This window comes from Ceratotherium simum, chromosome 21 (assembly GCF_057802395.1).
Source record: "Ceratotherium simum simum isolate JZ-2026a chromosome 21, ASM5780239v1, whole genome shotgun sequence".
NCBI classification, from domain to species: Eukaryota; Metazoa; Chordata; class Mammalia; order Perissodactyla; family Rhinocerotidae; genus Ceratotherium; species Ceratotherium simum.
In genome coordinates this window covers 39,017,435-39,044,616 of record NC_141920.1, presented here as the reverse complement: position 1 = coordinate 39,044,616, position 27,182 = coordinate 39,017,435, and positions in this window count along the sequence as shown.

Sequence of the window (27,182 nt, the reverse complement as noted above, 5' to 3'; positions counted from 1 at the left end):
GCCAAAGACACATGTAACACAAACTTGCCCTCTCTGAGTTATTATTATCCAAAGTATTTCTAAACATTTTACCTTGTGTTGAAAAGTACTCTCTAGGAATTCAATATATGAAGTAAGAGAGATTTCCCCAAATTGAAAAGATCATCCTATATTAAAAAATAAAGGAGCTTATAACTCATTTTTACAACTCTAACTCCCACCCTCCCACCCTCCCTGAGCCTTGGCCCAGACAGAAACATGGTTTTAAATTCCAACATAATGATGGGAGAGGGTCAAGAGAGCTCGCCTAAAAGAGATGAAGAGGGCGCCATTTAACAGGGCATGCGTTTTGGTTTTGGCTTGCCCAACTGTGCAGTCAATGTTACATTCCAGACGGTATATAAAGAGTTCACTGCTACTGACAGGAGTGCAAATTGTCCTCTTAATGGCATTTTGGCATCAGCTGCATAATTTGCATATAGCACAGGAAATGAAGTTGATTGATTTGGGATAATGCTTCAAAATCTCTTTTGGCATGAAAAGAGCTGATTGCTCTCAAATTGCCAAATCAGACAGGTATATGCAACTTACCTCAGCCATTCTCCTCTCTTCCTCAGTTTCAGCCAAATTGGCCTAATTGCTATTTCTCTAAAACCTCAGCATGCTCCTGCCTCAGGGCCTTTGCACTCTCTATTCCCGCTCACTGAGATCTCATTCTCCCACATCCCCACCGTTCACTTTCTCACTTCCCTCAGAGTCATCTTATCAGAGTCTCCTTGACCACCCAATTAACAGCATTCCTGTGATTCTCTATACCCCTACCTTGCTTCAATTTTCTTCAAAGAATTTATCACCCTGGGACATATCATAAAATTGTTTATTTTTTGTCTGGACCATCTTGTAAGTCCCAGGATATCAGCAGCTGTATCTTATTGGGTTGCTAATTTATCCTTAGGACCCTAGAATGGTGGCTGGCATGTTCTTAGGGCTCAATATATACTTGTTAAACTAATATCTGAACGTCAATAGTAATATAAAAGAATGAAAAAGTGTTTTAAGAAAGAATATTCTCTTATGAAGAAGTTAAGGCTCTGAGATACAAATCGACACATGAATGAAAACTATAACATATTTCATAGCTATTTTCTGGATAGTTGGTGATTAAATTTTATAGAATTTCAACCTTCATTGAAAATTGCTCTTTTATAGATGTGACCACTAGAATAAAAGTTAAATTAGTTTTGTGTAGCATTCCATTAAATTCCACAGGCATTTTATTTCATCAAGGCAAATAAAGATATGATTTGAAGCTGAACAGTTCCTCATCCTTCTGTTAGGAATCTCTGTGGAATAGATAGTGATGTATATGTTACAGATCAAAAAACAGCTATATAATTTTTTTTAAATCAAAAAGCAGTATATAGGTGTGAAGATGTTCAAAGTATGGAAAATAAAAGTGTGAATAAATATATTATTCAGTTCATTCTTATTTAGTTCCAAACTTTGTTTTATGTTGTACTAAGATGACTAGTGTGATAATAAATATATTTCAGTGCAGTAAGAACTGAAATCCCTGTTTTAGATGCCCCATTTCTTATCAATGAGACTAGAATGAACATATGTCACTGCTATTCTGTGGATGCAGTGCAATTAACTGTTTATTATTTGAAAAGAGGTTGTGGCAGTGTTTTACAAAGTTGGGTGTGCACTAGAATCAACTGGAGGGCTGGTTAAAACAGATTGCTGGGCTCCACCCCCAAGTATCTTGATTCAGAATGTCTGGGGCAGGGCCCGAGAATCTGCATTGCTCTCAATGATTTGGGATAATCAAGCTCTCAAGCTCCCAGATGATGCCTAAGCTCCTGGTTCATGGATCATCCTTGGAGTAACACTGGTCAGTTGGCTTCTGAGGCTGCCATTTTCTTCTTCTATCCCTAGTCGATTTCAGAACCACCACATAAAATGGAGCCACCAAAGCAAGCTTGAGTTAAGGATACGCACACAATTGCATGTGAAAAGTATTTATTGCCATTGTTGTGGTAGGTGACAACACTTCCACAGGGAGATTTTCTTATATTCACTTGATCTGTAAGTGGGCCCTCTCGGTTTTGATTAATAGAGGCTGGCCTGCTTTGACAATTTGTTTGAATCCTGAACAGAAGGCTTCCTGGTCTGGTTCATTGGGATACTTGCTTACATTACCAACCCGGCTCTCAAGTCATTCCAAGAAAATGTCAGCTTATTTGCATTGGTAGATTTAGTAACTCACACATATACAGTTTTTTCTTAGATAGTTGAAAGACTTCTTTCTCCATGCTTTCCTAGATAGAACTCTCTGGATGTTTCATATCTACAGAATATTTCTCTTTAAAATTGTTAATATTATGAATTATTTCATAATTTATAAAAGTATACCAGACCTACGTTCCTGCTACCAATTCCTTAAAAACATAATTCAGACACAACTGAATCCACTCCTCTTCTATTCTCCTCCTTCTCACTCCTCTTCCTCTCTTCCACCTTCGCAGAGGTAACCACATAAGTTGGCAGGGGGGTATTTTACTGATATGTTTCCATATCAAGAACCCCTTTCTGTGTGTATTTATTTTAATTTTCATAAATAATATGATTCTCTATATATCCTTCCTCAACCTGCTTTCTTTTACTTAACATTTGGTTTTGAAGATTCATATCTTCTGCTAGCTATAGACCTAGTTCACTCATCTTCACTCTGTCATGGTATCTGTTGTATGACTATCAGATTTTTAACTCTTCTCTTCATGGACGTTTAGGGCTTTTCCATTTTTTTTTTTTCATAATTACAAATAATACCACAATCAGTACACTTATACATGTCTCCTTATACACATGGGTCAGAGATTATATAAATGGAATCGTTGGGTCATATGTTTGTGAATCTTCCACACTACTTAATGAGTCAAATAGATTGGATGAGTGGCCCCAATTAATGGCCTCCTTTTATCCACATGTTTTTTCCTATAATAGTATAACCCTGAGCTTGCCCATGTGATTGGTTTTGACCAATTGGATGGTCGCAAATGAGATGCAAACAGAGGCTTTTGATTGTGAAAAGTGATTGAAAAGTGATTGTGCATTTCTGCTTGCTCCATTGCATGATTAAACTTGCTCACGCTTGCTCCTCTGAGACTGCCATGACAATTGCCCAGCCTGCTGAAGGGTACAACAGACACATATAAGACACACATGGAGGAGAGCCCAGACACCTCAGTGGCCAACCTAGACCAGACTTCAGCCAGTCAACCTTGTGACTTGCCTAGACTTGTTAGACTCGTCTAGCTGACCTCCAGCTGACCACAGATGAGGAGCATGAGTGAGCCCATCAGAAGCAATGGTTCTTGTTTTAAGACATAAATGTTTTGGAGTGGTTTGTTACACAGTATTATTATAATAAAAGAGAACTGATACACTTGATATTGCTAAGTATTTCCCCAAAGTAGGTGAACCAATTTACACTCCCACCAACAACGGTTTCCCACATCCCCCTAATATTTGATATTATCAGACTTCAATGCCTTTGCCAATAAGATGTTTGTGAAACATTACCTTACTATAGTTTTAATTTCATCTCCATAATTCCTAGTGAGCATGAGCATATTTTCACATGCTTTTGGCCATCTATTCATCCCTTTTCATTTTCTACTTTTCTCTGCCTCAGGATGAATTAACAAGAGTTGAAAATGCTCTAAGATATTTAAAAATTAGACTTTCTGATAAAAGAAGGGGAATATGATCAATGGAATCATTCTCCCAAAGACCCATTGGAACATCATCAATTACTCTGACTAGTAGTAATAGGAATTGTGCGTGTGTGTATGTGTGTGTGTAAGACAGATGTCATTATGATATCTAATTTAAGTGTGGGGTGACATTACTGGATTTTCCATAAACAATGCCAACAATGACATTCTGAGTGTTTACCTAAAGCAGACAATTGCAGGCTGATTCTACTTATTTCAACATTCTTATTTGGCAATTGCAAGAATTGAAGTACTATGCTCAGTTAGTGTACAAAAGAGCTGAATCTTCTGACTCAAGGACCAGAGGCCTTTTCACTGAATGTGAAGGGTTGCCTTTATCTGCTCTTTAGTTGGCCAGTTTTAATAGTTCCATATGAGAAAATTGTCCAGATACATGAAAGTCACTCATTTAGACATTAACAATTTCTGTTTTGCATTTAACATATTAAAGGAAATATTTTTAATTTATATAGACATTATTGATTTTTGGATATATAATTTTTAAAAATTAGTATTTTCTAGATAACCCAGGGACCCTTTTCTCAATGAAAATTACACTGAGATTTTTCAGAGACTCTGAAAGTATTTAGACATTTTGTTCTCTCACTGGAACCATAAAGCATTGCTCATTTTCTTTCTATGGCACACATCTTGTAAAGTGCCAACATTTATTGGATGTTCAAAAAATGGCAGTAAAAGTAGTAATAGTATTAGAAGTAGTGGTACCAGAAGGGAGGTGAAGGGGAAAATAATAGCACTTGTGATGTCATTTTGATAACCTTTTTTCCCCTACAACAATAGCTGTCACTTCTATTTTCTAGCACCTACACCTTCTGAGAAAGGGCTTTGTGTGGCTCCCTCCTTCTGGTAGAATAACACGCGTGTGTCATATGACATCTATCTCTTGCTCTGAACCCTTCACATTTCTGACCTTATTGCTGGTTAACGATTCAGGAAGTTTGTTGTGCAGTGAAACAGAGAGATTGTGCATTTCAATGAGGCAAGCATGGTTCAGTGAGAGCCAAAGATAACTGGGAAATGCCAAGAAGTGTAGCATGAAATGGGTCACGACAAGAAGCTCAAGACAAATAAAAAACTCTTTTAAGTTTTGTGGCAGGCATTTTTATAAGATATTTTGCACATAATATCTCATTTATTCCACATAAAATTAAATAAATAAAATAGGAACTGCTATTATCTCCATTTTACCCACAGGGAAATGGAGATACAGAGGTGTGAAGAAACTTGCCAAATTCACAAAGTTAAAATGGAACCAGAACTCAAAGGGACAGACTGCAGACCCTCCTTTTTTTGTGTGTGTGTGAGGAAGATCAGCCCTGAGCTAACATCTGTGTTAATCCTCCTCTTTTTGCTGAGGAAGACCGGCTCTGAGCTAACATCTCCTTTTTTATTTTCCCCAAAGCCCCAGTAGATAGTTGTATGTCATAGCTGCACATCCTTCTAGTTGCTGTATGTGGGACGCGGCCTCAGCATGGCCGGACAAGCGGTGCGTTGGTGCGCGCCCGGGATCCGAACCCGGGCTTCCAGTAGCGGAGCGCGCACACTTAACCGCTAAGCCACGGGGCCGGCCCCAGACCCTCTTTTTTAATGACTGTCCGTGTCTTATGATCTGTTTTCCCCATGTATGGCCTTGAAATTGATGCTCTTGATGCCTCACCCAAATCCTCTTTCCTAGGCCAGTGCACCCAACCCCCAGCTGCTGTGAGTGTTGGCTGCTGTTGTCTTTTCTCTGGAGAACTGTCCCTGGCTAATGGGGATCACCTTGGACAGAAACACCTGGGAGGTCATACGCCCACCTCCCACTTCAGTCAACAGGGGAGCAGCCTGTAGCTAACGACAGACTGAAATGCGAGTACAAAGACCTGTTGCCTCAAGGTGACCAAGGCTATGGTGCCATTTATTCTCCAGAGCTCTCCGTGGGATCAGGCTGAGGCTAGCCTCCAGCTGAAACTCTCTCTCTTTGCTTGGCTCCTGTCTCTGTCCCCTCTTCCTTCTCTCACTCCCCTTCTCCTGATGGCACTTCCTCAATCAATCTCTTGCACAAGAATCCCTGTCTCAGGCTCTGCTTCAAGGGACCCTCGCCTACAACAAACCTTATCCCACCCTTCAGGATTTACCCTCAGCAACACTTCTCTAGCTTTGCCTTTTACTTCCTCTTTAACTACAATTCAGCGTCCCTTGGGCTTCACTTCACTTTAGCTCTAACCTGGTCCAGCCCAGGCATCAGAATGTGGTATTCCCATTTATACCTCTCACCCCAAGAATTTGATGAACACTTAATGGCCCAAAACAAGAACATCAAATTCAGCGAGTCACGTATTGTAATAGCAACGATATCAGTAGCAGAGAGTGCCTTCCTGAGACTAGCTGACCTAATCAGACAATATGAAAATGCTGAAGTCATCAGAGAGAACATGCAGTCAACTGATCAGGATTGCCTTAAGCCTATAAAAACTTGTGTTCAGTCCAGCAGGGGAAATAATTGCTAGTCCTTCTGCCAACCTGTTGACCTCCAACTCATCCCTAAAGACTTGGATCAACAGGTCCTTCTTCTGTGAATCTTCACGTAAGCTCTCCGATCCCACCACGGCCAAGCTGACCACACCTCCTTTACACTAGCCAGCACCTGGCCCCTACCTCTATTACAATACTTGTCACACTGTACAATTCTGTTGACGTCTTTGTTTCCTTTACGTATTTGTAAGCCCCTTGAGGCCAGCAGCCATGTTTTGTTTTTGCTGTATCCCTACCCCTATCAAGCATGCCGCCCATAAATAATCAACAAATGTCTATTGGTGGAAGTAATGAATGAATGATCATGGAGATAGCAACAAGCAGGACTAGAACCAGCTCTGGGGTCACATAAGATTTTTATCCTCTCTCGATCTTTAATCAACGAACTGCTGTTTCAGATGCAAAGGAGGAGAGAGAGTCTACCTTCTAATATTATCAGTATCTAATCTCTCTCTCCATTCTTGCTTTAAACTAGGATCTTTTCTTGAACTCAGATGATCTGGTACAAAGTGTCATTGCATTCTTTCCATTAGGAAATCTTTCTATTTTGCCAAACAGGATTTTGCTGCCTACAATGGCTTCCTTCTCATCCACATAAATCCTACCCAACCCAGATCCTCTTTTGCCTCTGAGAATACCTAAGGACTCCAATTTTGCCTGAGAGGATTTTTCCCCATGCTTCATTGTCACAGTACTTATTATCTGGCCCACACTATTCTGCATTGCTTTGGTATTGTTCCTTGAATTCTCTCCAGCTAAAATCTGTACACTCAGAGACTGTACCCAAACGAGTCCTGAGAAAAGCAATTATTATTGCCTTCAACCAGAAGAAACCCTCTATAGTGACCCTTCTTCATCTGCAGCATTTCCTATTCTTGGTCATTTCTATATCTGAAGAATCAAACAGAATTGTGCCCACACACAAACATATATTTCATCTACTTTTGCCAAAGGAAAACCTTGCTGGGATTTCTGATGCTTGCTGTGAAGTAGTGATTTTGCACTTAGCTTCTAAACCCTCAGCTAGCCAGTTGGATTAGTTATCTACTGCTACAATAATACTTCCATGCAAACAAACACAAAACTGTAGTGGCATGAGCAATATGTTCATTGCTTTCATATCTGAAATCAGATAGTTGTTGCCTACGTGGTTGTGCAGATTGTGGCTGAGATTACTCACATGTCTGAGGGTTGGCTAATTGTCAACAGGGACTATTGAGGTGACATGGCTTGGCTTTATGTGTCTCATCCTCTAACAACAGGCTAGTCCAGGCATGTTCTCATGGAGATGGCAGAGGTGACAGAGAGCAAGCAGAAACACTCAAGTCCTCTTGAGACCTAGGCTCAGAACTGGCTCATAATCACAGTGTACCTCCCTTAGGCTTGATCAAGTTGGATCCGGGATATCAGTGGGCCCATGGAATGCCTTTCTCAAATTTTCCAAACTTCCCCAGTGCCTATTATCAGCCAGGGTCAGTAGTGCCCTCTGGCAGGACACCCCCAAACTTGAACCTGTTTCCATGTGGGTCCTAGTTTTCCAAAGCACTTACCTTGACCTTTTCTAAATCCCTCTCTGGTGGCTGGGACCAGCTAGAGCTGGCTGTGCCATCTGGGCAGGATGTCGCAGGCCCAGAGCAAGACTTGTGTGGGCCCTAGTCACTGTTTCTCCCTTCAAAGCACTTTCTAACCCTCTACTCCATGCATGGAGTTGACCAGATGCCCTAACATCTCCAGGACTCCTGCTTATGGGGTTTTCCTGGAGCCCCACATGTTCTAGGAGGGTGATGTGGTGAACAGATTGCGCTAACTGGCCATCAGAGCATTTCTTTTGTGGGATTGCATGAAATTGGGCCACCAGAGCAGTGCTGACTTGCTAAATTTGGATGAACCTCACTCACGTCAGACATAGGACAAGATCAGGGCTCTTGGCTGCCAACAGTCAACATCTACCCTTGGATTTGATCGGTGCTCACCCATCTGTACTCTGATCATGGAGCCTCTGGTGATCTACAGCACGTGAAGGCAATGGGTGTGACAGGGCTATCCTTTACCACATAAGCTCCCTGCAACTGGTCCCCAGCATAGTCACACCACCCCCTCCTCACACTCCATGCTTTGTATCAGAAAATTCTATGGAATTGGCCATGCCTATCTTCTCCAAAGGGTTTGGTGACCATTGGTTCCCAATGCCAATGGACTCTTCAATCCATGTGGTAAAGTGATGCTTTCCTGAATAAGTTTTAAACTCTGCCTCACAAGGGATGCACATTCCTTCCTCTTATGGGGCTGCTCTACTTGCTCCACTTATGGAGCCCTCACCTACCCTTCCTGCTGGTCTTGATGAGTGGAAGGTAGGAGATCACACTCTAGGAATACAGTGATTATGACCTAAAGAGTTCAAGGGAAGAAATGGTTGGAAGATGTGTTGTTCTATGTTTGTTCTATAAAAGTCCAAATTGCAAATTTAACATGATCAGAAAACAATTATCATGTATATTTCCCTGCGTACTCTGGGTAAGGCTTACAATTATAGTCGTCTTCAATGAAGCATAGCTACAAATTTTGAGAGAGTCATTGGAAGCCAGTACTTATGGCAGCACAATGGATGATGCAATAGCATGAGTAATGAAATAACCACCAGTAAATAAATGGTGTTAGGGAACTGCAGAGTAAAAAGGGTCTGCATTGTTTCAAAATGTTATTATACAAACAGATTCTGAAGAACCACGGTATTCTGAATAATAACAGGGTTGCTATCTTTTATTTTTTTGCAGGGAGATATACAAAACTAAACCAGAATGGCACCTCTGACAATAAAGAACATGAAGAGCTGGTTCCTGGACCTGAGCAGAAAAAGATGATACCTGGGATCTGCAGAATCTTCCCAAGCACTGATTGGACAGCAAACAAATACCTGAGTACCTCTTCTCTACCCATTATTCTAAATCTTCACCAACATATTAATACCTGACACATGGGCCCAAGAATTTTGTAACACATTTTAAAATCAAGTTATCTGTATAGACAGGGGGCCCACAAAAAGAAAAAAAAATTGCCAGGAGCCCCACACACCCTTGGCACAGCTTTGAACTATCATTTTATTGACCAAAGAAAAACACATGGTTAAGCCCATGTCAAGGAGTGAAACAAGTCACCCATGCCATGGTCTAGAGAACACTGCAAGCCATACCGCAGAGGAAGGACTTAGGGGATAACTAATGGGAATAACTACTGCAATCTTCCATGTCTTACACATTCCCAGTCTATTTGCTCTCCTCCTGATGACCCAGTATCTTTGGACATTTGCCTCTCCATGTTGCTTCACTTGTTTATGGCGCTTCTTCAGTACGTACTGGGTGTAGGATTGTCCTCATGGTATTGAGCCTCTGGCATATCTGTTTCAGAAGTCTCTCTCTCTCTCCTTTTTCCCCCCACTCCCCTTCCTCCTCTCTCCCTCTCCTCTCAATCACATCTCTTTCTATTTCCAATTTCAACAAATATTTATCAGGTGCCTACATGTGCCAACACTGCAATGAAGAGACTAGCCATCACTGCTACTCTCTTCCTAGCACAGAAGAAAGACATTTAAAAGGTAATTATAATGCTCTTGAGAATGACATTATCCATCCGTTATTAGCCCAAACCTGAAGTCACAGCTATAGTTTGATGCTTTCCATTGAGTGCCTTGGAACTTAAAGCACAACCCGTATATTTAAGCTGCTATTTTTAAGGTTAACATTGATCCTTGTCCTTCGTCTAAAGCCAGAGCCACATTTTCTCATTCTCATTCTCTCCATAGTAAAGAACACACACATAAAAAAAGAATAAATTTAATTATGAATCTGAACACAGTGTCACATTCATTTCAATCTTGTGGAAAACCTGCTTAAACCTCCCAGAGGATCCCTTTCTGTGTCACAACATCATCTTCCTTGTGACAGATTTCACATTTCTTTTATATCATGGGGTAATGACTAAATCGCTGCTCAGGGAAATGGTATTTGACTAAAGGAAAAAAAAAAAATATTGGTGCAGGGGGAGAGACTTTGCAGTCTGAATGCCCAGGCCAATTTCTGATCTGAAGAATAGAATACAAATTATGTAACAAATCAATATATTCCCCACACCTCGGCGGAAAAGAAATGGGCTGGGGCTAATCCCAAATGACATATATTGTAGGGCAGAATATGACACCAACTCAGGGAAACTTTCCACTATATGTGTCCCATGCAAACAAAAAAAAGGGAGGAAAGTGCCTTTTATGCCAAACATATATCAGATAATGACATATAATGAAATGCACACATCTTCTGGGGGAAAAGAGAAGCTATTATAGTCCATTGAGAGATGCAATGTATCAAAGAACTAAAAGGCTCCCTTCAACGCCATAATTTTCTGAAAAATTTTCTGGAGGCATTTCACCACTGTAAAATATACCCATTAAGACTAATATTATCTAAAATAATTTGGAAGACTATAGATTGAACTTTAATACAATCCTTCCTCTATATTCCTTTGCATACTGATAGGAGAGAATGACAACAAGTTCTGTGCGCCATAACACACACTGCCAGCACTTCATAATAGTTCCACTTTCTCTACAGATGCTTCATGATTGCTTTTATCATCCATCCATTCATTACTATTCAACAAATATACATGAAATACCTACTTTCTGCCAAGCATTCTTCTAGGATTGAAGATAAAATGGTGAAAAGAGAGATGAAATCTCAGTCCTCGTGGAGCTTACATTGGGCAGAGAGATATTAAACTTGGAAACAAATAAATTCAAGGAGTTATATATGCAGCAAAGAAAATAAAATACGGCCATGGGAGAGAGAGTGATGGGTGGAGATGGGATCTACATTAGATAGAGTGGTCACAGAAGGCCTCTTTGAACGGGTACATGAAGGAGGACGGAGGCAGCCATGTGAAGATATGGGGAAGGACTGTCGGACGCAAAGATACATAAGACCTAGCTGGCTGCAAAAGGTCCGAGAAACTGTGGTGCTTCTGTGACCTTATTCTCTGTAGTGTGTGCTGTTGATGATCTGCCCAGTTACCCACCAGCTTCCTCTGTTCATTACTTCTAATATCTTGTACCTGCAGCTTCCTTCAGAGGTCTTCTCTTGGGCTACAAGAGCCACTTTAGGCACAAAATCGGAAGTTTATGTCTCCTGAGAGGAGCTGAAGAAGTGATTGACTGATACAGAGGCACGAAAGCCCAGCTCTGTAGCCCTGAGGGGGGAAGTCTCTGCAGTATAATTTGTACTCTGGAGATCCCCATGGGACCAGGCTGAGGCTGAAACTTGGCCTGAAATCATATCCTTGCGTGGCTCCCTCTTCTTGACCTGCTTTGTCTGTATCCTCACTGGTTTCTCCCGGGAGCACATTGTAAAGGAATCACCTTCAGTCAAATCCTCATTGTAGGATCCGCTTCTGAGGAAGCAGCCCTTGTACATCCTCCATGCTAACATGAATGACTGAAAATATGTCACGGCACCTGCTGTGAATTATCCTGGTATTTTTGAGTGGCGATGGAGTTGTGGGGAGAAACACTGATGATGATGATGGGTTCTGGTTCCAGCTTGTCCACCACGTAATTTTGTGACCCTAGACAAAGTCACAACTCTGGGCTCAGTTCTTCATCTATAAAATGGAGAGATTGATCCCATGGTGACCTCCAGGGAACTTTTCCTAGTATAAGATAATATGCTACATGTATGTGTGGGTAGGGATGATGTATTGATGCAGTCACATATACTGCATGCATCTAGAGAGATAATGGTGTTATACCCAATGGGACAGGAAGGGATTAGTGAGTAATTTTTCCAGTAAATGGTCTTTACTTGGTTTACTGCCATGAGCAGTAAGGAAGAGCAGCTGGTTAGGGCCAAGGGCATGATCAAGGGAGGTTTGCTGGGAGTCAGAAGGGTTGTGTTCCAATTGTGGTAGTTTTACCTTAGATCTGAGTAAGATCAAAAGATGGCATCCCAATCAATGAAGGCAAAAAAGGAGGTGCCAAATGAGAACATACTTAAGAAATGTCTATTCTCTGGGTGGGAAAAGTGGCAAAAACTGCCAAATTGTGCTTGCTACTTAGCAACTGGAACTGGACCCATTCAGTAATTCCTGCCACACTGTAGCTAGAAAGTATCTTTCAAAGCTTAAAAAAAGGGAAAAACTGAGAACAAGCAAAAAGAAGCTCAATTTTACACTACAAAGGAAATATCTCTTTACATAACAGGTGTTCAGAATGTATTATTTAACATTACCTTAACAACCATTACAGTTAGAAAAATAAATCTAAAATTAGCTGTGTGATATCATTACTGAGTCTCAGATTTCCAACTCTATAAAACTGAGAAAATACTGCATTTCAAAGGGCTATAGTGAGGTTATAGAGCAGAGAAATAGTTGGCATAGGAGGTGCCACAGCATGTAATAAATGGTTTAGAATCACACAGATGGGTTTGAGCCCTCACTCCTTGCTCCTTGCTAGCTATATGACCTCAGACAGGTCATCTAACTTCCAGTCTGGTTTCGTCCACTGGAATAGGAGACCATAATTGTACATACTTCACAGAATTGTTAAAAGTTGGGCACTTTTGCCTGTCTCGTAATAAGATATGCACTCAATAAAGATCAGTTCCCTTTGGCCACATTTGCCAACCAAACTTTTTCTGGAATAAATAAAAGATGTCAATCAGCACCCCATCCAGCACTCACTGAGCTCTTTCTCCCTGACTATGCCTTCTCTCTTCTTGTCTCGTGACTGGCTCTGTCCTCACTACTCACCTCGTGACTCCCACGTCCTTGACAAGCTACCAATTTTGACCTGTTTTTCAATTTACTCTTTGCACTTTTCCTCAAAGCATAGATTCTAGCATTCACTCCTAACTCAACACATGGTGGCCATGGATATGAGAGACCCCACACTCTGCCACTCTGTAGACTCAGGACCCCATTAGCCAGGCATACGAACACTGAAGAGGGGTACCTGACATCAATTCCCCAGCCCCTGTCTTCACTTCACTTAAAGGGAAAATCATGACATTCTTAACTTCTCCTGTGCTTCCTGCAAGGTTTTCCCTATAATTTGATCTTGTAAGGGAAAAAAAATCACATCTTTACATCCCCAGGCATTTTGTGTCCTTATGTAAAATGCTAAAATGAGTCCACTTGCTGCTATGCTCTATTAGGAAATGCAGGACATCCCGCATTCTTTAGACCTACCAGCTCAACCAGTTGAGGAGCATTATGCAATGTGGAGTATGTAGGTTCAGCATTAAACTCTAAAGCCACCAGGCTGCTCTTCTACTCCAGTTTACCAACAGAGTTTGCAAGTGTGTGATTAGGTAAGTGCAAGAGCAAGGAGAAAAAACAAACACCATATGGACGTGAAGATGTAAATGAGAGTAAAAACCCCAGAAAGATGATGTCTTAGGTCGGGGTCCTTAGAAGCAGAGCATGAGACAGGGATTCTTGGCAAGTGACAGTGTTCTCAGGAGGAACCTGTGAGGGAATGAGAAATGCAGGATGGAACAGGGAAGAAGATAAGCAAATACGTAGTTTCAGGTGAAGTCTAGTCTCAGCTTGACCCCACAAGGAGTGCTAACATGTGAAGGGCACCGGGATCAGTCTGTCATTTGCTGAAAGCTGCCTCAAGAGAAGGGCACAACCTACAGACGTTTCCAGATGGTGCAGCTCCTGGAATCCTAAAGGCACTTCTCTCAGGAGAAAGGGGCAGCTGTGAGCCAATAACAGCCAACACTCACAGCAGCTGGAGAAGGGGCTCCATCCCAGTAAAGGTTGGGCACCAACCCTGGTGCCCAACCTATTTTTGCCTGGTGGCAAAAATAACAGAAACATCAGAACAATTTTAAAAAGCTATAGAATTCTTATGTTCAAGGATTATATCTTGTACATGTGTTAAAATCTCCAGCACTAATATTGGTCCTTAGGTGAAACAGATACTCAATGATAGGTAGTCCATGATTAAGCTAAATAACGATTTATTTGGGATGTAGTGAACTGGAAGAAGACATAGTTATTAATCTCAGTGTTGGGACATATAGAAGATAGAGTTTTTTATTTCAAGAAAAATGGAAAATTATACCCAATCAAGTGTTAGGATTCTGTCTTGTTTTACCTTCTCTTCTCCAGCCGTAGATAAACTGTGTGGCAAGGAAGAAAAATATTAGACTTGGTATAAAAAAAGAGAGGAGTTCTAATCTCAGCTTGGTCACATACTAATTTGTATCTCTGTAGATTAATCTCAAATGAATCTCAGTTAATTCAACTCCAAAACGGAAATTGTTATCACTATGATACCTAACTCCTGCTGTTCTTGTGAGGCTCAGATGAGCTCGTAATGCACCAGATAGGAAACCTGTGTCTTTTGAATGCAAGTGGACAGACTCCAAGTCCACAGGCCCGGGGAAAAGAGTTGACTGTATTGACACCATAAGAAAGCCATGTAGGGCATGGGGTCAGCTGGCCACATGGGTTGGCACCAGCCACTTGTAAACCAGGAGGATTCCCTCTCACCATCTTTCATCTCTCTTCCTCTCCCAATGTCAACTTCATTCTCATGAACTGGACTGCCTATCTCATGAGACTGGAAACATGACAGTGACGAGCTTTGAAGTTTATCATCTGAGAGGCAGGAATGTTCTTCCCTTGGCTCTTACTAGAAAAAATTGCTGACAAGGACTCTCTTTTTATTGCATGGATTGTAAACCCTGTGAAAGAGATGTCAGTAGGGCATGGTGTTTGGCAGCCACTCTATGATGTTCATTTGAAATCAGGCAAGAAATAGTTTCTCAAAGGGAGGGCTGGTCCTAGGAGAAAAGAAGATTTGGGGAAGACAAAAGGCGAATATCTACTGGGATGCTAGATGTGGTGTCAAAAGATATAAGCTCAACTGTCTTCTTTAATGTATTGTGTCCTCAAGCACATCAATAAATTGATCTGAACGTCTTCATCTACAAAATAGGAATACTCATATATATTTCACCAGAATGTTTGAGGATTAAAATAGATAATTTATGGGTGACGATGCTTTGTAAAATGTAATGTGCTTCCAAAAATTATAATAAGGTGTTATTATGAATTATTGTGCATTAAATACAGAGCACTTCCCAGGCATATATGCATTTTAGATTAGTTTTTCAAATGAAAAAACAAAAAAGAAAATGTTTAGTGCCTGCCTTCTCAAAGTCTGCAGCTGAATACACCACCCCATGAGAAAATAAAGACAAGTGCTCCAGGGGACCAGCCTTGGCTGAAGGTGGCGCCACCTTCAATCAGTTGTCTCTTTGGAACAGTCATTCTCAGTAGGGAGTGACACCAGGCACTGTTTAGAGAGGTGTCAGCTCTATACAGTTTTCTCCTTTCATTCTGAGAAATCGAAAGTGATCCCAGCATAAAGCATTTGCAGCTGTGTTGGGAAATGAGCTAGTCACGCCTAGGCAATTTATGGCCAATTTTCTATTAATAAGAGAGAATAGAGTGTGGTTCAATCACTTTACAATCCAAACACTTGTTCGTAAGAATGGGGGAGAGAGTACAATAGTTTTGTTCTGTTCCGAAAGAGCATTAATTCAATATTGTGTATCTTTGAAGACAAACATTTAGATGGCTGTAAGTGGTAGGAAGGTAAGTTTTACAGGAAAACACTCATCAAGACATGCGTTAGAAATACCACCTAGAGTCCACACGTGAGAGAAGGGCCTGAGGCCATGACCATAGTATAGGTAAGAGAAGGGTGGGGAGGAAAAGAGAGCGAGCGTTGCAAGTGAAACTGGAAGTTTTGGGGCATAAGTCCAAGACAGGGTCTCAGCTAAGTGGTGGATTCCTACAGTCGGGAGCCCAGAATCACAAGTAAATCGGGGGTCTACATGAAGCAGACCTAGGAATCTGGATGGGAACCAGAAACTGGGACACAGATGATGCTGAGGGCCCAGGATGGCCAGTTTGTAAAGTTCAAGGAAATGAAGAAGTAAAGAGATGAACTGGGGGTAGGAGGATGGAGATAAGACACCAAACTCGTGTCCCAGCCAGAAGCTTGTAACATATTCCCCAAGACGTGTCATCTTAGGGCTTGCAACAAGGAAGGCAAAAAGTTGGTTGCAAGGAAGCACCATGTATGTGTAAAATAAGGGTGGAAATTACTTAAGAGTCTGAGGAGGAAGACACCAAACTAGATATCCCAGAATAGTGGGAGTTTTCTTACGTAGCTTCCATTTAATCCACTCACCTGATCGATTCTCTGAGCTCTCTCTATACAGCACACTGATTGGTGCTTGTGTTAGTTCTAGGTTCCCTCAAAAGAAGACCTAGAGTCAAGAATTTGGGTGCAAGTTGTTGATTTGGGAGATGATAGTAGGAAGACCCAGGAGGGAAAGCGGAAGGGAAGCCAAAAGGAGGAGACAACAAGGGGGCTATTAATGAGCAGGGGACCCCAGTGGGCACCTGGGGACTGAGCAGAATCTGTCTCAGAACCATCCCACTGAAGCACAAGAAAGCTGGAGTGTTTCTCCACCAACTCCCATCGCTTTTGAAGCTCATTCATTATGGGTGGCTCCTGGGGCAGCTAGCTCTCTGGCACTTCCAGATTCTCCTTAGGTAGAGACATGGCACCAGGGGGAGGAAGACACCAAAGCTGCAAGTGACATCCAAAGCGGGCCAAGGAGCCAAGGGCAGGGTGCAGCCAGCATCTTCCACAGAGCCCCAAGTAGCCACACCCCTCACTGAAAGCCTTCTCTCTAGTAAACCAATACAAGTCTACTCTGACTTGACAACTTGCCAATACTTATCAAGAGTCAGCTGGGTTTCTTACCAAATGTGTTAGAGTTATAAGTGTTATTGTAATTATGTAACTAAATTAATCCTATGTAAATTAAATGTATGCAATTGATGAAATATGAGTGCACAAGGAGAGATGTTTCAATGAAAAGTAAATTGAATTCTTCAGAATGGTTTGATGAAAGTGAGTCAATAAAAATTATACAAACCGTTGAATTAGGTGTGGCTGAGAAGACTGTGAAAGGCTTAGGGAGAAACTGTAACAACCGAGGAAGATTATTCAATCAGATGGCTTTGCAAATCCCTTTAATTCTTGCTCTAATGTAAAGAAACTGAAGTTGAAAATCTTAAGGGATGCGTTAAGGATGTGATTTATTAAGGAAACAACACAATGCCAATTAAGGGAAAGGACCTTCGCTTTACATCAAAGATTGGCAAATGAATGTCAATTTATACGTTTTAGGTTAAAATAAAAATGTTTAAGGCATGTATGAATCATATTTTATGAATCCTCGCTTTCAATTATTTTTTGTCAATTGATCAACCAACCGCTAGCCTTGCATGTGTTGTGTGAGACACACCTCAGCTCCACTCCCAGGAAAATGCTGGAAAACTGTAGCTCAAGTCCTCATACAAAGTCAGCTGCAGGGAGTGTTTGATTTGAAGTGTCCCGGGGAAATTGAAGTACAAGGAACAAGCACTTCCTTGGCAGCTCAGAAATTGGGATTAAGGGGCAAAAAGTTTCAGATTTCACTCTGGGAACTGTTTAGCCCAATCACAAGGAATAACAGGGGAGAAAAGCCAAGGAAGTGAAGCGAAGACTGAGGAAGGTGAATATTCGAGTTTAGCTGCCATCCTTCAGTGAGCCTCGCAGTTACAAGGGGCACAGCAGTGTCAATTCACGGATGAAAAAGGGAAGGCCCAACAAACAAACTTTTAACAAATTTTCAGAATAAGAAAGGCATCAAATTCTTTTTTTTTGTTTCCTTATTTTATTTATTTATTTATTTTTTTTTGAGGAAGATTAGCCCTGAGCTAACATCCGTGCCCATCATCCTCTACTTTACATGGGACGCCACCACAGCACAGCTTGACAAGCAGTGGGTCGGTCTGCACCCGGGATCTGAACCTGCGAACCCCGGGCTGCCGAAGCAGAGCGCGTGAACTTAATATCCGCTGCACCACTGGGCTGGCCCCAAATTAATTCTTAAAGACATAAGATGCAGATGCTTAAACTCCAGAGACTGCCTGAAGTTCTGTCTTCTTCTGGTCATTTAATACCAAAATCAGTTTATTTTATTCTTTGGCTCCCGGGTCACTTGTCACTTCAGAGAAATTCACTATGTGGCTCCTCAGGTGGCAAGATTGAGAATCACTGAGATTGGGTACCAGGCTTTGTAGCCCAGAAGAACAAATACCCTGGCTTACTATGGATGTCTTCTTTTTACCCTGGAAATGTTCTAGCAACATCAAAGTAGGCCTAATTGGTTTTTGTTTTCATAAGGACTCAAATTTTCAGGACAAATTTTCAGTAACCACAGTGTAACCTATTTTTCCCTCAGAATATAGGTCACCCCATAAGTGATTAAATAACACTATAAATTAATACTATATTTCATTTCTAAGCTTATGTATATAAAGAAAATTTCCAGTAAGTTAAGTTTATCTATCCCTGATTTTGTCCCAGAAGTAATTCAAGACAACCTATAAAGCAACATAAAATGAAGCAAGAGATCAGAAACATCTATGATTTACTTTCTCAAAAATATCAAAGAATTTACAGAATTTGGGTTTAAATATCAATTAACCTTCTTTTAACCAGAAAATTAAGACGCAACATCCCCCTTTTTCCTTTGAGAGGTATAGACCTATCCCTAATGCTGTGAGGCCCAGAACAAAAGTGCAAATAGAGGCCTCCCAGCCTGGGCTGGTGGCCGGCCCCCTTCACTCCCCACCGTGTGTCCATCTGGCACTGTGAGGGACCTTTCCTGCACGTGTGTGGACACTCTAGCGTGCATGTCCAAACGGCTTTCCTCACCAGCCCCAACAGCTGCCCTTTGAACTCCCCTTGGCCCTTGAGAGCTCTCACTGACTGTGGGTCTGCATTCAGAGGATGGACCAGATGGGCTGAGGTCTGTTTAGGCCAAGGATCCTGCAGTCCTGGTGTGGTGGGCAGAATAACAGCCTGCCAATGAGGACCAGTCTTAATCCCCAGAACCAGTGAAGTTATGTTACAGGACAACGGGGAAGGTTTAAGGTTGCAGATGGAATTCAAGTTGCAATCAACTGACCGTAAATTCAGGAGATTAGCCTGGATTATCCAGGTGGGCCCAGTGTAGCACAGAGGTCTTTAAATGGGGAGGCAGAAGAGAGTCCGAGTGATTCAATGTGAGAAAGCCGTGACCGGCCACTGCTGGCTTTGAAGATGGAAGGGGCCACAAGGAATGCAGGTGACCTCTAGAAGCCAGAAAAAAAGCAAGGAAACAGATTCTCTCCTAGGGCCTCCAGAAAAGAACCCAGCCTTCCAACACCTTGGTTTTAGCCCACTGAGACCCATTTCAGACTTCTGACCTGCAGAACTATAGGAGAATAAATTTTAGTTGTTTTAAGCCACTAAGTTTGAGATAACTTGTCACAGTAGCAACAGGGAACCAATATACCTGGGCAACTGCTGCTTGGTCTCAAAATGGTGTGAGGGCTCTGAGTGGGCACATTCCTTGGCCTTGCAGACTCCCTGTCCTGGGGGTTTAAAAGTGTAGCTAGAAACTAGAATGATGTGCAGCTATGAATACAACTATCTATTGGGGCTTTGGGGGAAAAAAAAAAAAAAAAGTGTAGCTAGAGGGGGTCCTCCAGAGAGCCCGGGCCTGAATGCCTGGGTCTACAGGAGGCAGGTACCACTGAAGCATACCAGGGAAACGCTGCAAAGGAAGAAGAAAGCCTGACCTGACATGACAAAGGGAAGGCCCAGGTCTGCCCAGCAAGTCAGAGGGATCAGGTGGGCTAGTTTGTTGGAAGGGGACAAGCCCTCAGGCGCTATTCCCTTTCAGGCGCCATGTTTGGCTTCTGGGTTAGAAAGGGCTATATTCCGCTTTGCATAATAGATGGAGAGTAAGGAAGGGGCATTCTGAGAAGAGAACTGGAGAAGTGGAGAAAGAAGGAATGGAGCCAGGGAAATGGTAGGAAGACCCTCCCCACAGTCTCCAAGCCCTGGTTAAGTTATACTCACTAAATACTTCATTTGGCTGGATTTCTCACTGAAGCTGATCAGGGAAAGGAGCTTTGTGCCTGCAGCGACCTGGGCTGTAAAGGATGCGGGTGCATCACCCCCTCAGGAGTGAGGCTCTCATCCTCCTGGCTTTCAGGACTGTCAGCGGCTGATGGTGCAGAGGGCATCCCCGCTGGGACATGTCCTCGCCAAGGTCATGCCCCATCCAGGGACAGCCTGCATGCAGTGAATGCCCTACGAGGGTACACAGGCCCGAATGCATGCCTTAATTCGGGCTAGCCCAGCTCCAGAGCACCCCTTAGGGTCAGATGTGGCTTCTGTGGCAACCAAATCACAAATTCTCCCCCACCCTGACTCTTTCACTCCCCACACAGGATCCCAAGAAAACTCCCCAAAAGAACTCCTGCATGGAAATCTCAGAGTCAGCTTCCTTCAGAAACTGGTCTACAACAAGGGTGAAAACAGACAGCAAAATGACCTCAAAGACCATGGAATTAGAAGCAAGGGGAGGGGGATGGCCCTCAAATAGGGAGGTTTGGATTCTAACAGACTGTGGAATTGGGATGAATTAGATCCTTGAGGGTCAGAACATCCTTGAGATTGTCACCAGGAGCCACAAATGCCTTAAATCCATGTGTCTACTCGGAACCCACCCAGGCAGCAGAGGAAAGGCACCTGCGGGTGCCTTTCCAGGTAAGGGCACCTGCGGTCCTCATCCTTGGTCACACAATCATTTCCAGGGCCTCTGCATTTCTGTGTGCTTGCCTCATACATTGCCTTTCAGGTTTAATTTGACAGCAAAATGGCTAGAAACTGGAAGGCAGGGTGAGTTATGATTCAAGAAGGTGAGGAGTGACCACATATTAGCAACCTGCCTGCAACGGGTCCATTCTTTCAGAACTTAAAATTCTACACACACGTCCTCAGAAGTGGCCAGGTTGCCTGGATAATCAGAGTATAAATTGGTACAGCATTTGTGAAGGAAAAAAAAAGCCTTAAGAGTTCAGACTTCTTGATCCAGTAGTTGTAACCAAGAATATATTTGAGGGAAATTTAAAAAATTATTTTTGAAGGCATGATCAAACCATTATTTAGAATTCTCAACCTTTAGAAATCAGAAAGTTCAGGGCCGGCCCCGTGGCTTGGCGGTTAAGTGCGCGCGCTCCGCCACTGGTGGCCCGGGTTCGGATCCCGGGCGTGCGCCGGCGCACCACTTCTCCGGCCATGCTGAGGCTGCGTCCTGCGTGCAGCGGCTGGAGGGATATGCAACTATGACGTGAAACTGTCTACTGGGGCTTTGAGGGAAAAAGAAAGGAGGAGGACTGGTGGTGGATGTTGTCTCGGTGCTGGTCTTCCTCGCGGGAAGATGGGGATTGGCGTGGATGTGAGCCCAGGGCTGATCTTCCTCACAAAAATAAAAAATAAAAATAAATAAATAAATAGAAATCAGAAAGTTCAATGACCAAAACAAAACATGAAAAGTTTCTGCAAATTCTGACACATCCATATGACACAGTTGCACCTCCACTAAGAAATTCTGTTTTTAAAGGGTTTGAAATGTGTGAGGAAACACATAGGATGTTAAGCAAAAGCAGGAATAAAATTGTTTATACAGTCTGGTCCTTAGTATGTAAAAACATATGAATATGCATTATTAGTTTTTTTAAGTGGGAGAACTAAAAGCATGCAAATGATTCATTTAAAAAGGCAGCCTCTTTTTACAATGTTTTAAAATTTAAGTAATTTTAAGAGCCAATTTCTCATCTCCTTTAATCCCCTGAAAGAACATTGTCTATATTTTAAATAGCTCAATTGTAAGATACGAATCAATTCATGAATAACTATTTAATGTTGTTGTTTTCTTCCCAATAGTGCCTCAACAGAGGTATCAAGAGTGCAGCAATTATAATAAACACAAATTGAGACTCTGTAGTCGCCAAATCACATCTGAAAAAACTGGAGAAGTTTGATGTAGGACAGCTAGTGATGGGTTGATTAGTCTATGGTTTAGAGCAGTGGTTTTCAAAGTCTAGTCCCTGGACCAGCAGTATCCACATCACCAGGGAACTTGTTGACTTGTTAGAAATGCAGAACCTCAGGCTCCAACCCAGCTCTATGTATCAGAAACTCTGGGGTAGGACACAGCACGCCATGTTTAACAAGCCCTCTGGAGGATCACCATGTGGACTAAGGTTTGAGAATCACTACTCCAGATCAATGGTCCTTTCCTGAAATTCACGAACTGGGGGGCAGGGGCTGGGTATGTGACCTCATGCCTCCTACATTTTTCGAGGGAAGTAGTCTAAAGATTTCATTAGATTCTCAGAAGAATTTGTGATCCAGAAAATGAAAAAAAAAAAAAAAAAACCCCACAGATACAACAATAGCAACAAGAACAACAACAACAACAAGGACATAACGTTGTAGACAGTTAAGAACCTCTCTGTCTCATTGTCCCCAGTGATTCTATGCGGTTGTAATGACAGATTTGGATGCCTGACTGTAACAGCTTGTGATGATTGACTGCATTCAAGTCCCCAATTATTGGCCTCCCTGCACCCTGTAAATGGAAGACCTATAGAAGAGTGCTCTCTGCTTTTCTGGTCTGCCCAGCATTTCCTCCCCCTTCTAGTAAGACTACCTCCCAATTCAGGGGATAAGCCCATCCTCCACTCCATGTGATACTAGAGGAGCTGTTCATTACTGTATCCCGTCTCCCTGGCCACAGGAATGAACATATGGTTTCCAAAAATAGCACTCCATTAATTTGGTCCAAGTGGTTGGCCAAGGGATATTTGCTTGACCCAGAATGGCCAAAAGGAGTCCTTTCCTGGGATTTTATATGCAAATACTTAGAGACGAGAAGTGTCCCCTTTCCTCTGAAGTTACTAAGCTGAGTTGATGTACCTGTACCTGAGCCTGTACCTGTGTGTAATGCACCTGTTATTTCCCCAACACATGGAGGAAACCATATGTATTAAGAGAATGAGCCCACTAAAAATCACAAGGAAAAAAAAGGCAGAGAGCTAGCAGACTTGTTCGCATAGAGAGAGAGAGAATGCGTGTGTGTTTCACTTTTTTAATTTTAGTGTAGACTTCTATGAGTTGACAGGTATATGCAGTCACCATCACAATCAGGATGTGGAATAGTTTCATCACCCAAAAAATTCCTTCACGTCCCCCTGCAGTCAACCTTCCTCTTAGGTCCTTGAAGCCATGAATGTTTTCTGACCCTATAATTTGCCCTTTGCAAAAATGTCATATAAATGGAGTTACATTGTATGTGGTATTTTGAGTCTCATTTCTTTCACTTAAGTACAATGCATTTGAGATTCGCCCATTGCTGTTGTGTTCTGTGTATCAGTAGTCTGTTCCTTTCTATTGCTGAGTAGTATTTCATTGCATGGATGTACTTTTCCCATGTTGAGAAACATTAGTTTCTGATTTGGGGCAATTATGAATAAAGCTACTGTAAATATTTGCATACATATATTTTCATCTCATTTGGGTAAATATCTAGGAGTAGGATTGCTGGGTCATAAGGTAAAGATATGTTTAACTGTATAAGAAACTGCAAAACTGTTTTCCAAAGTGGCTGTACCATTTTTCATTTCTACCTGTAGTGCGTGAGAGTCCCTGCTGCTCTACCCAGAAGTTCTGAAGGCCAGAGCCTCCCCCTTGACGTCCCAATTTGGTGAACTAATAAATTTCTAACTTGAGTTTAGTTTCTATCAGTTCCAGCCAAAAAAGTCTTGACTAATACAAGGAATTTCTAATTCCAGCAGCCCCTGTATAATTTATTCTTTCTCTGCATTCACCTTGTCATTCCCAGGGAGACTTGCTGGGTATCAACGTGGAAAATATCATTCTAGGAACTATAAAGGAATACAATTTTTTGTGTGTGTGTGAGGAAGATCAGCCCTGAGCTAACATCCATTGCCAATCCTCCTCCTTTTTTTTTCCCCCCAAAACCCCAGCAGATAGTTGTATGTCATAGTTGCACACCCTTCTAGTTGCTGTATGTGGGACGCGGCCTCAGCATGGCCGGAGAAGCGGTGCGTCGGTGCGCGCCTGGGATCTGAACCCGGGAGGCCAGTAGCGGAGCGCGCACACTTAATCGCCAAGCCACGGGGCCGGCCCACAATTTTTTTTTAAGTTTTTATTTTTTCCCAATTCCAGAATCTATTGATAGCATTAGCCAAGACAGTCTCTCTCAGTGGCCAAAGTGGGGTATGCCAGCAACTGCTTGTCCCTCCCTTCACCTAACTCTCACAGTGTAATCTAGCCTACTCTTATGAGTCTGAAAGGAAGTACATAACCATCCCCCAAAGATGCGTTATTAATGTTTGCTTACGGTGATGGGGACCATTTCCATGGTTATATTAGAAGATATTATGTCAGATATATTATGTGTGAATATTCTTTGGGAACATTAGAGATTTTCAGGGGAAAGATATTTTCGCCAAAACCATTCCAATCACCTCAGTGAGGTTGAGTATCACCTTACTAGAAACTGTTTCCCAGTAAGATACCCAGAATTCATCCAGAAACAAGACCCCCTTGCCCTTGGGAAAAACTGGGCAAAAGGTAGGTCTATCTGAGACCCTGAGCCGGGGAATCGGTTCATAGCAGAACCAAGAGAACAACAGCTTAACAACTTTTCGTTGGTATCACAACTCAATACAAACTCCCAGTAATGCATTGGGAAGTACCAGTACCCTTTCTTAGGAAATCAAATGTCCAGTTGCTCCTAATTCTTTCCTTCATCTTCAGCAGACACAGAAGAAAATGGACTACCTTCTCTTCCTCCCCTGCCTGTTCCCCTGTTCCCTGTAGTATCTTTATCTGGGGCTACTAGTAGGTTCTGTCAAAAATACAGTATGAAAGATCCCCTTCATATAGAATCCTCTCTCAATATGTGTCCAGATTTTAGGTTAGTTGGGAAACATTTTTAAAAAATGCACTACATATTGACAAACTCACTGAAACGGTTCCCTCCTACTGAAAACGAATACTGTTAAGTGTGGGTACTTTACTTTATGTCCAAATGGAAACAGAGGGTTGGACTAAATCATTGCTCAATGTCCATTCCAGTGACATTAATCTCTGGAAATAAAGACAAAGTGGAAATAACCAAGGGTGTTCAGTCTGGCCCAGTTATAACATAACAGAGCATTGTTCACTTCACACATCTATGAAATGGTGGGCAACAACACAGATTAAATTAGAAAGGCTTTCTGAGAATATTAACAGGTGATCTTAACTTTGTGAGAATAAAAATGAGGCATTGAGAATTATCTCCGTGTGTGGTGTGTGTGTATGTGTGTGCCCTGCCATTTCTTACACACTAAATGAACCAGGAGTTTTCTGATGGGGACAGTAGGAAAAAATTTACAGCACAAACAGCTAGAACTGATTACACCAGGAGTACCTACCAAGGAGAAGCTATGAAGGAAACCCAGGTCAAGGGTTTTACCTAGTGGAGAAGCAAGGAGGTTAGGTCAAGATGAGAATGTAGGGCCATTAAGGTGGGTAGACCCCTTTAGAGGGCTGGAAAATAAAAGCAAGCCCAAAGCACAAACACTGATGTGTGACACTCACTCCCCCTCCAAGGTCCCAAAGAGAACAGCGTTTAAGCCCAGAGGCAGGAAAGGCAATTTTACTCAACACAGGCAATTTGCTACTCCTTTTTGTTCTCGTGGCTGGTGATTACCTAATGAGCCCTTACACATGCAGCCTCTCCCTCCAACCACAATAAAGGTACTCTCCTGTTTTAGGAAATATTTTAAAACTTGAAGACCTCTATATCCCTCAGCTTAACAATGTTTCAGAGTCAACGATATAACCAATGTACAAATACTACAGTGGTGACCATATGCCCAGTATCATATTAGGCAACATATGGGATAAAATATAGTTAGTATATAGTGCCTAATCTCAATGAATTTATAGCCTATGACAGTCAAGCTAAAGAGAAAAAACTAAAACCTCTGTGGCTGGATGATATTTGAAACTATTAATGGTTTTCTCTCACTTTATCGCTCTTCTTTTCTCCCATTCGAGTATTCATTTGAAGATACTGAGAGTTGAATATAATACTTGGAGATACTCATTTACAGTTTTCTCCACTTTATTTTACTCCTTCCCTTCTCTCATTCAAGTACTCCCAGAGTAAGATCGAGAAGGAGGGAAGGCCAGTCCAAGGGCATGTTGTCAAGGTGATGGGCTCCATCCTGCCAGGGACCTCATGAGGTGCTATGCAGAAGCACCTCTGACTGTCCTGGGGGAGGGAAGAGGTGAGTATTTATCCACCGGCTTCATTGGCTTTGAATGTGTGTGTGTGTGTGTGTGCGCGCGCGTGTGTGTGTGTGTCGGTGCGACCTGTCTTAGATGAGAAATAGGCAGATGTTGTTTGAAAGACATCCTGGCTTTTGTCTCCACAGGCCTAAATCCTATGAGAAGGATGGGGTTAAAAGAAATAAATGAGTGATCTGAAGAAGCAGGGACGTTTCCTTTCCAGATGAGGTAAATAAAAGACACTCGGTAACCTCTGGAGGAGTGCAGGGAGAGGGGAGTGGGCATGGGAGTCTTTGTGAGCTGAAATCTTCATTAGATTTGGGGGGGGGGTGGTGCCTATGAGGTTATCAGGGTGAGTAGAGGGTATTCTAGTTAGATGTTTCTCCAACAACATTGGAGCAAGAGCTTCAAAATGTTAGGTTTGGGGAGAAGAAACAGAGAACTAGCCTAACATTTACTCCATCTTCTGGCCCGGAGGTACAAACAGCTTCAGCTTGATGGGTTCTACGGTATATCCTCGCATGGCTTTCTCATCTTCTCTCTTTCACTCTCCC